A 15428-nucleotide genomic window follows, 5' to 3' on the forward strand; every position below is an offset into this window, starting at 1 on the left:
TTTTATCGAATTTTAAATTTCTTGCTTCGGGAACAAATTAGACTCATTTCGAGATCGAGTAACTCAATGGTTAACTTATGTATAGTCACTCAATGCGTATTCCTTTTGCTTCATTTTCTCGCACCATTTATTCATTTTTTTAATTAAAAAAAATTTTGCTGATGCAGTTAAGGCACATATATTGTGCCTTAACTCAATGTACATATATTGTTAACTGCGTGTGTTATACTGATGGTTTTTTTTTTTTTTCCAGAAGAAACTCAACTTTTTGGAAGGGAAACCCTGCCAAATCAGGATATATTATGTAAATATTGTATTCTGAGAGTACTTTTCCTCTTTCGCCAGATGGAAAAACCAGAATTTTTATGAATCCAACCTTTTTTTTTATTATTATTTTATTTTCAGCGACATGTTGCGTGGAGAAATCACTCAGCCATGTAGGCCTTAAATGTTTCACATCTTCAGGTATGTGTGCTATTAGAGATGGTTGAAATTATTATAAAGACAGCCAAAGCCATTGGATCAGTATATGATGTCAGTTTGTTTTATGGAAACACATCATGGGCAATTTCCGGTCCTCCCAGCACTTTTAAAACGGACCGCTCATTTACTGTTTATCGCATTGGCAGAATGAACGAAAAACAATCAAATTACGGAAATCCCCATCCGCTGTATAATAGTATTGTCAATTTCCTATAAACTATTATTTATTCACAATTATCTTTGTTATTTAAACTACATCCTTTATGCAGAGTCATCTGTTTATATGGTTCATGTACAGGGAGTTTTGAGTACAATAATTTGATATGGATTGGTATTGTACGGAAGTGCTCTAATTTTCAAGGAAACCCCAAGTGCTAGGTTCATTGCCGAAAACACTCTCCCGTTTTAGTCCCCATATCTAGGTTATTACTTTTAGTACCTATTAAATCCAAGTTTCTGTTCGTCAATTTGTCTAGTTTCTTACCTTGAACAGTCTTCCAGAATGAAGTAGTCTCTCAAACCACACACATAATTCATGGACATTTTCTGAGAATTAGATGAAATAATAATAATAATAATAATAATAATAAACGTATTTAACGCTACCAGCTTCCTAGACTGGCTTTCTTAACCCCAATTTTTAGAATTAAGTAGTTGGTTATGCCTATCTTGGCTAACACAGCTTCATTTGAAAAGCCTTACTAAAGATTCTTCTTTTCCGTCCTAGACGGGTTTCGAACGAGGATATCTCCAACCCAAGAACTTCTGCGAAATCGACTGAGTTTTAGAGGTTTGCCAACCAGTTATCCTCTTCGATAATAGTGATTGCACCCCCCACCCCCCCACACAATCAGATTTTCGATATAATAATAATATTAACTTCTACCTCCAAATGAGATCGTGACACATTCCTTTTATTTCAGATAAATAAAATGACTTTTTCCTCCTCACTCCAGAAAAGTGAAGGTTTGAGTTTTCATGACACGTTTTTAACAATACTTCTCTCAATGACTCATGCTACCAAACGTCGGATTTAAGATCTGTATTATATCCTCAAAAAGATCAAACGATCTCTTTATTTTTACGCAATATAAGGACGAAATGTAATATTGTATGTGGTACTATGAAGCCAAAACTGTCAAATTATTTCTAATAAACAGATACAGTGATTGAGTGGGGAAGAGAAAGGGATTAAGATGGATCTCCAGCTTTGACTTCTGTTTTAGTTCACATTTTATTTTCTTTGTAATAACTTGCCTAAAGTGTTCCCCCACCCCCTCTTACTTCTCTCATTACAATGTGTAATAGTGTGAAAGGTCATTAGTTGGTTTCCGAGATAACGGAACTCCAGTACATAATCAAGTGTTTTGAAGTTCATTACTAAACGATCAGCAGCGTTTGGATGATATATCCATTTATGTCCAATAGTTGAAACCCTGAGCAGGAGAAAGGGTGGAGTAAACAAACATTTTCTTCTTATTAGCATGAAGACTCGATTATATCAAAATCATCGATTGTCAAAAGATTAAATAAGCAAATAAACAGTGATAGCAGATACATGGGGCAGTGATTAGGACCCCGGTTTTGACTGTCATATATCGTCGGGCTTCGAATAAGAGAGAGAGAGAGAGGGGGGGGGTCAAGGTTTAGGCAATGAAATATTATAAATTTTTTTCTGTTAATCGTTAATTAATAGGAATGAGACATTTATTGAGTCTTATGGAAACTGCAATCACATAAATTATGAAGCTATTTGTATGCAAATATACAAATGTTCGTTTAATTTTTTTTTTTAATTTTTTAGTTTATGGAATAGTTGTGAGTCTAAACAAAACAAAAAAATGTATGCAAAATAACCTTAAAGTGTGCATTTGACACCAAACGCTATCCTGTTTTAGGCAGAAGAGCTGACAAAATGTTTAGAAGACGGTAAAAATAAATAAATTTATTTAATAATAATCCTTGGCACGTTGCCTATTTTCCTGTTATCTGTTTTCCCCTCCCCCATCTAAAAATTAAAGAATATCAACGTCGTTAGTTGGACTCAAATACAGAACACTTGGCTGCATCATACTGTACATTGCTAAAAAGCGAAACTTGGGTTGTCATGGCAACTTGCGTCGCGTCCGTTTTACAAATAAGAAATGCTGGCAATTCCGAAGTTTAGTTTTCGGGAGGACTGAATAATTCTTACTTTTGTTAATATTTTGTTTTTACATTTTGCAAAATTGCATTTTGTTTTGACGATGTAATACTAACAATAAGTTGTGCTTGCACGGGTCATGTCTACACGCTCATGGAAGATTTGCGATTTAGTCTTTGATGTACCGTCACTTTCATATTATTTTGTTATGTAAATATGCCGCCAAGAGCAAAATAAGCAATAATGTCATTTTTACAATAATCGGTAGCATTTGGTCTGGAGGGCAGCGCAAATGTATGGCGCAGGTTCAATATTGATATAATTTTCTTCGGTTTTTCATTCATATAAATACCAAGTTCAGGCTGTAAATTGTAGATATAATTTCGTTTTGAAAGTAGTGTATTGCCATTAAAAAGGGTCCCACTAAAAAGAGAAAAATTAAAAATAACTCTTATATGTACAAATTGCTGAGTTAGATTTCAACTCGCACGTGATTTTATGCAAACTGAAAATAATGTCTAATGACAAATTCTACGCGAAAGTTTCTGGCTATTTTCCAAATGTTTCTAATTTCCAGTTGAATTTCCGGTTCTTGTGAAAACTGACTCACTACCAACCGGAAATTGCTGATCTTTTCAATTTCCCATTTTGTGATGATGGAATCGTGTTATCAAGAATATTTCTTTTCCTTCTCCTAAGCGTCTCTTACTTACTTTATGAGGTCACATATATCAGCACTACGTTATACCGATTTTCAGACAAATTACAGTTTCTAAAGTCAAGCTACGTATTGGTTGGATCATGAATATTTAAAATATCACAATTTTTAGCGCTGTTTCGAAAGATGGAAATTTAAATGCTGAATTTATTTAATATTATAAATTCATTATAATAATTATATTCTATAATTTTATCATTAATTTATATATGATATGTTATTATAAATTATAAACATTTATTATTATTATTATTATTATTATTATTATTATTATTATTATTATTATTATTATTATTATAAATAAAAGTTTGTTTTATTTTGCCACGATATTTAGATAGTTATGCCAGTCTAGTTAGAAAGAATAGAGGCAACCTATTCTCGAGAGTTGCTACATTGATAAAAAGCGAAACCTTAGGTTGTCATGGCAACATGGCGTCACGTCCGTTTTATATATACAGTATACTGTATGCATATGGTGATGGTGCAAGGTGCTGCATTACAATTTTTAGGCATTCACATTTAAAAGATAGTCGAATATCCGTCGAAATTGATGTCTTTCTTTCTAGCTTTCCAGTTGCTAGAAAAGAAATGAATGGTTGAAGGATATAATTGATTGAGAAATGAGTGTCTGATTCATGCTAAATTTTTCGAGCTTCTTTGTCAGGCAGTATGGCAGAAAAGTCCGCAGTCCACATTAGATGAAGAAACGTCACCATGGCAACATTCGTGTAACATGGACATTCCTAAGATTTTTTTTTTTTTTTTTTCAAGGGAAAGGCAAATATTTTGGTGAAAAGAATGATTGAGATGATTCTCATGGATCAAATCGATTTTTTAATATAATATGATAAAAAAAATTTTCTATTTATTAAAATAAAGGAGGGTGGATAATAAATAACAGTTGTTGTTTTTTAGAACTGCAAACACATTATGTTTATGAATACAGCATAATTCATAAACTCGAGTTTACGAATTATGAGAGAGTTTTGACATTAAAACTTGAGTTTTTTCTTGGTTATTAGGCAATATTCATCAACGTACCTGTTGAAGAAGTTATCAAGATCATAGAAAATCTCTATCCACATGACACAGCTCAGCTTTTTCGCCATTGCCTCAAATCAAATTAGTTCAAAGTAAATAATACAATTTATGAACAACTTGATGGCTTAGCCATGGGCAGTCCCTTATCACCTCTCTGCGCTGATCTGTTCATGGAAAAACTAGAAGCTGACATCCTTTCCAAAGTAAATTAAAAGCCGTTGGTTTAGTGCAGATACGTAGATGATGTGTTCATTATTTGGAAAGGCACAGAAAATACCTGATTTAATTTCTTCACAAAAATAAATACCTTCCTTGAAAAAATAAAGTTCACATTAGATCTGGAAAAGAATAATCAATTGACTTTTCTAGATACACTAATAAAGAAACAAGAGAATGGACAAATCCAGCTCACAATCTATCAAATACCAACAGACACTGGACGTTACCTGCATTTCAAATCGACTCACCATATTACACAGAAATTCAGCATAATTCATATGCTTAAAAATAGAGAAACCAATATTATTCAGAAGAAAAAGATCTCCTTGATGAACTCACTCTCATATCTCAAACACTAGTAAACAACGGTTACCCAAAAAAATATAATCAAAAATATTCATAGGAACTCCACAGCAACAACCTCCTGTCACGCAATATACATCGTCCATCGTCATCTCTTATGCAGTTTCAACAAAAATTGCCAAACTCGTGAAGTCTTTCAACGTGTTGCTCTCAAACCTGTCAAAACTATATGCCATGTTTTAGACCTCTTAAGGATATTAATGGCTTTTTCAAATACGCAGGTGTATACAACATCCCATGTTCCTGTGGATTAAATTACATAGGACAAATATCAAGAAGCCTGGAAATTCGAAAAAAAAGAACATATAGGGGGACGTGAACAACAACAGAACAGATACTTCAGGATTAACCCATCATTTCTCGATCTCTAACCACACCATCGATTAGGATAACAGTTCCATGCCTTATATAGAAGATTTTCGAGGTAGAAACTTCAAAGAAGCCACAGTTGCACTCCGTTCGGGATAAAATCTAAACAGAAATCAAGGAATGATTCTGAAAGACATCTGGAAAAGCCTAATAAGTTTTTTTTTAAATTTTTCGCTAAAAACTATAGAACGCGCTCGATAAACAATGACTGAGACACCACGCTCCATGCTTATGATGTTACGCATCAGTTTTAGTTTTAATTTATTTGACTATGTTACTCTATTCTTCTTTTTTTACTAGTAAACGTTATTATACCGTCATACTTGTCCTGAAGAAGCCAGACAAAATAGCTGGTGAAACTTGTTGACAATTTGTGTATATCATTTATTAATATCTGGTCAGCTAATAAACCAAGAAAAAACTCGAGTTTTAATGTTAAGTGACCAAATACAAAACAATAATAAACAGATGAATGAATAACTGGCCTATAGAAATTATAAAAAAAATAAAATCTATGCACCCACTTACTCCTAGATTGTATGGCCTTCCAAAAATACATAAAGAAAGTATACCATTACGTCCAATAGTTGATGGAATCTATTCTCCCACTTACCAACTGTCCAAGTATCTTGCGAAGATTTTACAACAACGCATTCACGTCTCGGATACTTATATTAAAAACTCAAAACATTTTATAGATAAAATAAAAACATTCCTATTTTTGAAGAGGATATACTAGCAAGCCTGGACATTACATCTCTGTTTACTAACATTCCAGTGGTTGAAGTCATCAACATCTTAGACAACTTGTTCCCAAGAAACATCACTACTTTGTTCAATCACTGTTTAACTTCTAACTATTTTATTTGGCAAAAAACGATCTACAAACAACTCACTGGATTAGCTATGGGTAGCCCCCTCTCACCTCCTTGTACTGACTTATTCATAGAAGATCTAGAGAAAAAAATCTTAACCCAGATCATTCCAAAACCGAAAATTTGGTACAGATATGTAGATGACATCTTTATCATTTGGGATCATACGAAAGAAGAACTAATGAATTACCTCAACCAAATCAATAGTTTCCACAATACCATCAAATTCACATTAGAAATGGAAAAAGATAAAAAACTGCCTTTCCTTGACATTTTAATAAAGAAACAATTCAATAATAGTATCAACCTTTATCAATCCAATAATAGTATCAACCTTTAGCTATGGGTAGCCCCCTCTCACCTCCTTGTGCTGACTTATTCGTAGAAGATCTAGAGAAAAAAATCTTAACCCAGATCATTCCAAAACCGAAAATTTGGTACAGATATGTAAATGACATCTTTATCATTTGGGATCATACGAAAGAAGAACTAATGAATTACCTCAACCAAATCAATAGTTTCCACAATATCATCAAATTCACATTAGAAATGGAAAGAGATAAAAAACTGCCTTTCCTTGACATTTTAATAAAGAAACAATCCAATAATAGTATCAACCTATCTGTATACAGAAAACCTACAAATACTGGACGTTACCTCCATTTCAACTCAGCTCATCACATAGCTCAGAAACTTAACATTATCCATAGTCTCAAGAAAAGGGCTATACAGTATACGACAGACAAGGATGACCTACTAACGGAATTAACCACAATATCCAGAGAACTTTCTTTAAATGGTTACCCAAAAAGACTCTACAACAAGATTCTGTTACTGATATACCACATCGACAACGTGATGACGTCCAATACATCAGTACAATTACGATTCCTTTTGTCAGCAACCTTTCCAAAAAATTAGCTAACCTTTTAAAACCACATAAGATCAGAGTGGCATTCAAACCAATCAACACTATTCGGAGATTTTTAAGATCACCGAAAGATCCTCACCCATTCTACAAGTACTCTGGAGTATATAATATACCTTGCTCATGTGGTATTAGTTACGTAGGTCAGACCTCTAGAAGCTTTGAAACGAGAAAGAAAGAACACATAGGATATGTCAGAAATAACAGTCAAGACATTTCAGGCCTTTCATGCCACTTTGCCTCTACTAACCATCACATTGAGTGGGATAAGAGCCTTATGCCATACATAGAAGATAACCTACCATTCAAGAACCTTTAAAGAAGCAGCTACAGTCGCCCGTAAAACTGAAAACCTAAACAAGAATCAAGGTCTAAATTTACCAGAAATTTGGAAAACTTTTATCAGATCATTAAACATCAAAGAAATGAACTTTCATAACAATTACATCATGAGCCATAACGAATAAATCACGTTAACGAGACACGCACATTGTCACGCACAATACCAATTTTTTGTATGAATTAGAACCATCAGTTATAACCTAGTCTGTAACCTTCATTTTAGCTAGTTTGTATTCCCTGAGGATGCAATAGAAAAAGATTGGCGAAACATGTAGGAGGATAAAATAAAGCTACTTGACAAAGATTAGATAAAAAAAGTGTAATAGTCTTAATAATAAACAGATTTTTGACATATCAGCTTTACTTCATTTAAACGCGTGCTGTAAATGTCTCTGTGTAATATGAAAATTCTCCCTCCCTTCCTGTTCTATGGACGCTAAGTTAAAAGAAAATTCTACGATAAGTTTTTCACTGTAACAGCTTATTCTCATGATAACTCTTGTTTTAATTATTGCTTTTTCTTTAATTAGAGTTTCTGAATGTTTCCAAATTCTGAAATATCTGATATGCAATCTTGGAATTCCTAAGGAATGCAGGACACTTGGCTAATGTATTTCGCTGCTGGTATTAAAAAACAAAAACCGTAATGTGGAGTACTCTTGGAATTTAAGATCAAAATAAAGCCGAAGTAAACTTCTTTCAGCATATGGATTTTAATTCAGTTATACATATATAAATTTATATATAATTTTATTATTTATAAATTTTCTCTAAAAATTATAAATTCAATATTCTTTACCAGTAAGTAGAGAAGTATCAAGGCATACAAAATCCTAACATCTTTGCGAAATTTCATGTTAATTTCATGTTAACAATACTTTGAACTTTGAACTTAATTGGTTGATGGACTGAGTCCTTGACTCTTCATCCCTTCATCTGGATTTTAGTTTGTGGGTGATGGGATTATTGTGGTATCATCTCATTGTGAGCATTGAGGCTGTATCAGCTTTCTCTTGCGATGGAGGATTTCGATTTTTTATGTTTGAAACCATCTGAGGGTTTGTAGTCCGCTGCTTGTCGAATTAGCTGATCTGGATGATTATCTGTGATTGTGAAGAATTTCTCTGCAATGCCTATCATGTAGGTCTTGATTATCTGAAGGATTGGCTTCTTGGTGTAACTGGATGTTTCTGATGAACCACGGAGCATTAAATGCCATTCTTAGGCATTTATTCTGGATTTTCTCTAGTCTGTTGATGTTGCTTTCAGCTGAGTGACCCCAGATTGGAGAGGCGTAAGTTAGTTGTGGTCTGATCACTGATTTGTAGAGGAGAATTTTGTTGCTTATGCTTAGGAAACTGTTCTTATTCAAAAGTGGATATAGCTGTGCCATGGTCTGACTTGCTTTAGTGGCGACACTATCTATATATGACTTGAAATTTAGGCGTCTATCAAGATGAACTCCCAGATATTTGGTAGAATTGTCCCAAGGGATGATTTTATCAAACATTTGTATGCTTGTATTCGGTTCTGCTTTACGTCTGGTGAAAAGTACTGTAGACCTTTTTCTTGGGTGGATTGCGATACGCCATTTGGTGAACCAATCCTCCAATTCATTGACTGCTCTCTGCATCTTGATTGTGGCCAGATGTTGATGGAGGGATCTGGCTATAATGATTGTGTCATCGGTATATAGAGCGGGATAGATGGGGACAATTTGGGGAGATCTGTCATGTATATGGAGAAGAGTAGGGGAGATAGCAGAGAACCTTGAGGAACTCCAACTGTGATTCTCCTCTCTGTGGATCTGATCCCGTTGAGTTTTGTTTTAAATTTTCTGTTATTCAGATATGATTTGATAAATAGAACTAGTGGTAATGGAATTCCAACTTCGTGTAGCTTAAAAATTAGTCCGTGATGCCACACTCTATCAAATGCCTGAGTGATATCCAGGAAAACTGCGCCAGAGTGTTGGTGCCATTCATACCCTTGGGTTATATATTCGACAACCCTGTAGCCTTGTGGAGTAATATTTCCTACAGCCGAATTGCTCGTCTTGAATGACATGGTTGATATCTGCTGCCTCTTGAACCCGTGTGAGAATAGCCCGTTCGGCTATCTTACCTACGCATGAAATAAGGCTGATCGGTCTGTAATTTTCAGGAAACTGTATTTTTTCCAGGTTTGGGAATTAGGAAAACGTCAGCAAGTTTCCATCCCTCTTCGAAATAATTTAGCCGAAGGATGGCATTAATGATGGCTACCAGATGCATTAATTTTCTAGGCTGTCAGCAAATGCTTCAGCTTTTTCCTCGTCGTTGTAGACAACACTATATTCACCTCGGATTGGAGGAAGTGTGAAACGCTTTGAACGGAGTGATCTCATCATTCTCCATATTGATCGATCCTCTTTGTTTAATTGGTGAATTTTGGTATTCCACAGTTGGTTATAGGGCATACCGAACCTGGTTTGCTGCTCTATTAACTGCTTGTTTATCCGCTGGGTCCATTGTTCTCTGATATTGTCTTCTTAATCTGTTTTTCTCTTGGATAAGACGTTTTATATCCCCTGGAAGTTTATTTGATGGTGCACATTTGGTTACATTTGTTACCTGTGTTATCGCTGTCAGCAGTTATTTTTTAAGAGTTTTCACTGCTTTTTCTATATCTTCGGTGGATGTTATATGCGGTATTGGACCAAGGTCTTCCTGGAAGGCTAAGGGAAGTTGTTTCCAATTTATAAATGTAGAGGTGTTTTCTGTTAAATCTTGTATGGTGCATAGTTGTAATATGATGGGGTTGTGATCAGAACTTAAGTCGTTGATTGCTTGTATTTGATAGCTGTGCGCTATGTTTTTTAATATAGCTATATCTAGTACATCAGGACGTCCGGTAGCTCCGTAATGTGTAGGTTCAATGGGTCCTATTACTGTTATATTTCTTGAAGTGGTGTAAGAATTGAGTATTCTTCAGTTAATATTGGAGTTTCTGCTATTCCAGACTGAATGTCTGGCATTAAAATCTCCGGCTATAATCACTGCTCTACCTGTATTTAGTATCACATCTAAGTCAGATTCAAGGAGTTTTTTATTTGGGGGGTTGTAGGCTGCATATATCCTGATGCTGTTTGTGTTTTCCATATGTATTTCTATTCCTGTAGTTTCCATGTGTTCTGTTTGGGGTTCGGCTATGTTTCTTTTCACAAAGATGGCAGTGCCTCCACCTCTGGCATAGCATCTGTCTGTACGGTAAGTGCTATAACTGTTAATTCTGATCTTGTCACTTGGACAAAGATGCGTCTCATTTATGAGGATGATGTCTGCTTGAGTTTCTGCTGCAAACTCCGCAGCTCCTGTAATTTGTTAGAAAACCGTTAGCATTCCATGAAAAAATTTGTAGCGATTTCGGTTTTTCTTTTAGCCTTATCCATTAAGGATTTCCACAAGGAGTGACTATGTGCGCCTTAAGATGATATCCTTGGCTTCTTGAGTTGGGTTGGTTTGTCGGAGTTCAGCAAGCATTTCACCTATGTGACTTGTTATATTCAGTAGGATAGGTTTGTTGGTTTGCTGTGACTGATTTGGTTTTGGATCTTTTTGGAAGATTAATTTTGTAACTTCAGCATACGATCTTTCATCCGTTGTAGAGACTATGGTTTGATGGGAGGACGAGCGTTCTTGTATAGGTTTACTGGTTTGGAGTTGTATCTTTTGGTTTTGGGGAAATGCTATACAGCCCCTATAGTTTGCAGGGTGTGGGTATCCGCAAGTTGCACACTTTGCTGGATATGTGCGGGGTTTTTGGCATTCGTTTGTTGCATGTTTGCTACCACATTTCACACAACGAAATTCAGCCTTGCAAAATCGTTGTGCGTGTCCAATCTTCTAGCATCTATGACATTGGGTTGTAGTTGATTTATGTTTCAATGACAAAAGTTTTATGACAAGATCACAGATGGTTTGGAGATTGCATATATGTTTTTGTTCTTTACTTATTTCGACTAGAATTAGGGGATAGGGTGTTTTATCAGCTCTCCACATTCGGCTGATTTTAATTGGGCTAAATCCCTTAAATTGGAGGTCTGCTGTGACTTCTTCTATCTGTATTGTTTCAGTTGCTCATCTTAATACCACTTTTAGATTCTTCTCACTGTTGAGTGCAAATGTGTGGTATGGAAGGTTGTTGCTGTCTAGGAATTTGGTTATTTTTCTGAAGTCTGACGACGTTTTTGGTTGTATACGTATCCCTTCTGTGTTTGTCGCTTTCGTGAAGGTGATATCTGAAAGTTTCAGTGCGGATGCAACGGACGTCAAGCGCTCCTTGGCCCTTAGGACGACTGGAGGTACCCTTTCTTTTAGGTTCGCTATCTGGTTCTATCTCCGCTGTTTTGGGTGTATCTGCAGTACAGGAGATTTTCCTTTTCTTTTTTACTATTTGGAATTCTGTGTTGGTTTCCAAAAACTGCTGAGTGCTATCTAGGGATGCAGCATCCTCTAGATTTGTGGAGCGTCATAATTCTGGTTCAGTCAATATATATATATATATATATATATATACACTCCTTCTACTTGAGGGTATGTAGCTCAATAGAAGTGGCGTTTGCACTCTACGGCGCTTGACCGCATGAAGAAAGGATTTGGTGGTTCAAATCTAGTCTCGGACTAGAGGAAATTTTTCTAAGCATTTTTTCGACCGGTTCCCGAGTTAGTCGATCTCTGGCACAGGCTAGCGGGTTTTTTATCCCGGAAAATCGGGTTTTTCGTCCCGTAAACTCAAGAAAATCGACCGTCGAACCCACACTATTTTCAGACATTAAAAATATTGTGTTAGGGTTAGGGACCACGAGGTGGCGGCACTAGCTTGCTGCCTTCTTTACTGCGTACCAATGAATCAGTGATAGCCTTGGGCCAATTTCTCTGACTGGTTACCAGTGGAGATTGAACTGCCCACTCAGTCTCCAAAAAGTTAGATAGGGTAAACGTCCCCGCTTACTCCCTATACGGGAACAAATAGGAGTTAGCTGATTTATTTATTATTATTTTTTTTACTCCTGCTACTTGATTGCGAATTCATAGTTTTATATCTTTCGTCACTTCTTCCACTATTAACCACAATTCACGACTATTCCATCTCCATCACAATTATTATGGCCGCCGTCCGCCATTACTCTCACAGAATCTCTGTTCATGTTAACAATACTACCATTACCATTTAACGTTACTGACAGGATGGGTGAAGCACTGGTGCTTTTCATATTCCCCTTTATCTGTAATGAGAGTTGTTTGGGAAAGGGAGATTTATGAGCAATTAAGCTCGTCCTCTGGGAGAAGTTGTGTTAACTATGATCAGTTGAGAGAAGAATAGCTTTCGGTCTTTTGTGTTTGTAGTAATCACCTTCATTGTAATTGACAGCTTGTACGATCAGTGGGTTTGAATGTGAACTTGACTTCATGGGAGGAGATGTATGGAGTGCCGGTTTCTCGGTGAATCTGTGAATTTCTGATGAACCATGGTGTATCTAGGATCATCCTAAGGCATTTATTTTGGATTCTCTGCAATTTTGAAATGTTTGATCTTGAAGTGTGACTCCATGCTGGTGAGGTGTAGGTAATGACTGGACATATTACCATCCGGTAAAGTAGCAATTTATTATGTAAGTTCAATTTGCTCTTGCGGTTTATCAATAGATAGAGCTGTGCTATTACTTTGGAAGATTTGGAGCCAATGAGATTGATGTGCTTGTTAAAAGGAGTTTCTTATCCATTAATATCCCAAGATATTTGGTCTCTGATTGCCATGGGATATTATGACCAGAGAGCAGGATGTCTTCTTTAATGCAGACCTTTCTCCTAGAAAACAGCATGGCTAAGCTTTTGATGGGGGAAGAGTTCACTTGAATCCTCCAGTTGGCTAACGAGTTTGCTAGCTCATTGATACTTCCTTGGAGTCTGGTGATTGTTAAGTGAGGGCTGAGCGACCTTGCTAGAATAGCGGTGTCGTCGGCATAAAGGGCCGTAGTGGTTGTTCTTGAATTGAGAGGAATATCTGCTACGTAAGTTGTGAAAAGTATTGGGGCCAGAAGAGAACTTTGAGGTACTCTAGCCAGAATTTTGCGCCTTGATGACACAATTCCATTGAGTTTTACTTGCATGCATCTTTCACTAATATATGTGTATATGAGTTTCACTAGTTTAATCGGGATATTGTTTTCAATTAATTTGAAGATAAGGCCTTGATGCCATACCTTATCAAAGGCCTTGGCAACATCTAAAAATACAGCAGCAGTGTGAAGGTGCCAGTTAAAACCATGGGTGATATGTTCTGTTAGTCGGTGAATTTGTTGCACCGTGTTGTGAGCCTTGCGAAATCCAAATTGCTCATTTGGGATTATTTTCTGTTGGTCCACTGCTGATTGTAGTCTCGATAGGATGACTTTTCTGTTACTTTGCCGAGGCAGGAAAGAAGACTGATGGGCCCCTAGCTTTGGGGAAGTTACGGTTATTACCAGGTTTTTCAGAGGTATAATGTCAGCGATTTTCCAATCTGCGGGAAAGTACTGGAATCTTAAAATGGAGTTGGTAATATTAACTAGATGAATTATGGCTTTCCGTGGGAGTAGTTTTATTATTCTATTGGTAATGCAGTCGGGGCCGGGAGCTCTTTTGTTCTTCAGATGGGAAATAATATTGATTATTTCTGTTGGAGATGTGGCGATGATGGTTTCTGAATCCTCCTTAGGCTGTCTTAATGCTTTTCTAACTTTACGATGAACTTTGTAAATGAGATTGATATTTAAGTTTACATAAGATGGGCTGCATTGATTTTCCAGATTGTCAATTAGGGCTTCTACTTTTTCTTCATCTGAGTGTGCAATTCCAAGATTGGATTTAAAAGGGGAAGGGGTTGTCTTTTGGTATGAAGCGATTTTACAAATTTCCACATGGAGTTATCTTCTGGGTTGATTTCCATGCGTTTGGATTCTCATTTGGAATTGCTGTGTGTCTGGAGGGCTTCTCGAACCTGTCTGTTCACGTTGTTTAAGGTTGTTTTGTCCTGCGGGACTCTGGTGTTGTGATATCGCTTTCTGGCTTTGTTTTTGGCCCTATTCAGGTCCATTATCTTTTCTGGGATCCAGTTGGAAGAGTGGAAGACTGTGGTTTGAGTGGCTTATAGACCAAGCTTATAGCTTGGTCTATGTCTTTTTTTTTTTTAAGAATGACAGGGTATGGACCGATGTGGACTAGGAGAACCTTAGAAAGCTTGTCCCATGGTAAGATAGAATGACGGGGAAAGAGAGCTGATCTTGAAGTCCTAGCTTGAGCAGGATGGGATTATGATCTCAGTTAAGCTCTTCTAATGTCTCCAGCTGTTATTGATATTTGATGTTTCTGAGGATAACTATGTCTAATACATTAGGACTTCCTGATGGGCTGTAGTGAGTGGACTCAGTGGGGGTCCAGCTACTATTGATGAGTTGAGTGACGTGTAGTTGAATAAGGTACGACCTTTGGAGTTAATTGGCGAACTGAAGCAAGCCGTATGTTTGGAGTTGAGGTCTCCTACAATAATTATGGAGTCTGCAGAGCTGAGGATGGAGTCTAAGTCTGCTGTCTGTCAATAGTGGAATGCTGAGAGGATTGTACGCTGAGTAGATTTTGAGTTTGCCTGCATTAATAGTGTGCACCTCTACACCTGTCACTTCAAGGTTTAGAGTTTGGGGACTGGTCAACGCATTGTGGCTCAAATAATTTTTAATAAAAATAGCTGTGCTGCCTCCACTAGAGTTGAGTCTGTCTGTCCCATATAGAATATAACCTCTTAGTCTTGGGTTGTTTGATGGTCTGAGGTGGGATTCACTGATCAAGATGTAGAGAGCGGTTAATATGGATTGGGTTTTTAGATAAAATCTCTTTCTGGAAGATGGTGAGGTGCTTGCATTGCTGAATT

This window comes from Typopeltis vanoorti, chromosome 7 (assembly GCF_054136105.1).
Source record: "Typopeltis vanoorti isolate ZY-2024b chromosome 7, IOZ_Tvanoo_1.0, whole genome shotgun sequence".
NCBI classification, from domain to species: Eukaryota; Metazoa; Arthropoda; class Arachnida; order Uropygi; family Thelyphonidae; genus Typopeltis; species Typopeltis vanoorti.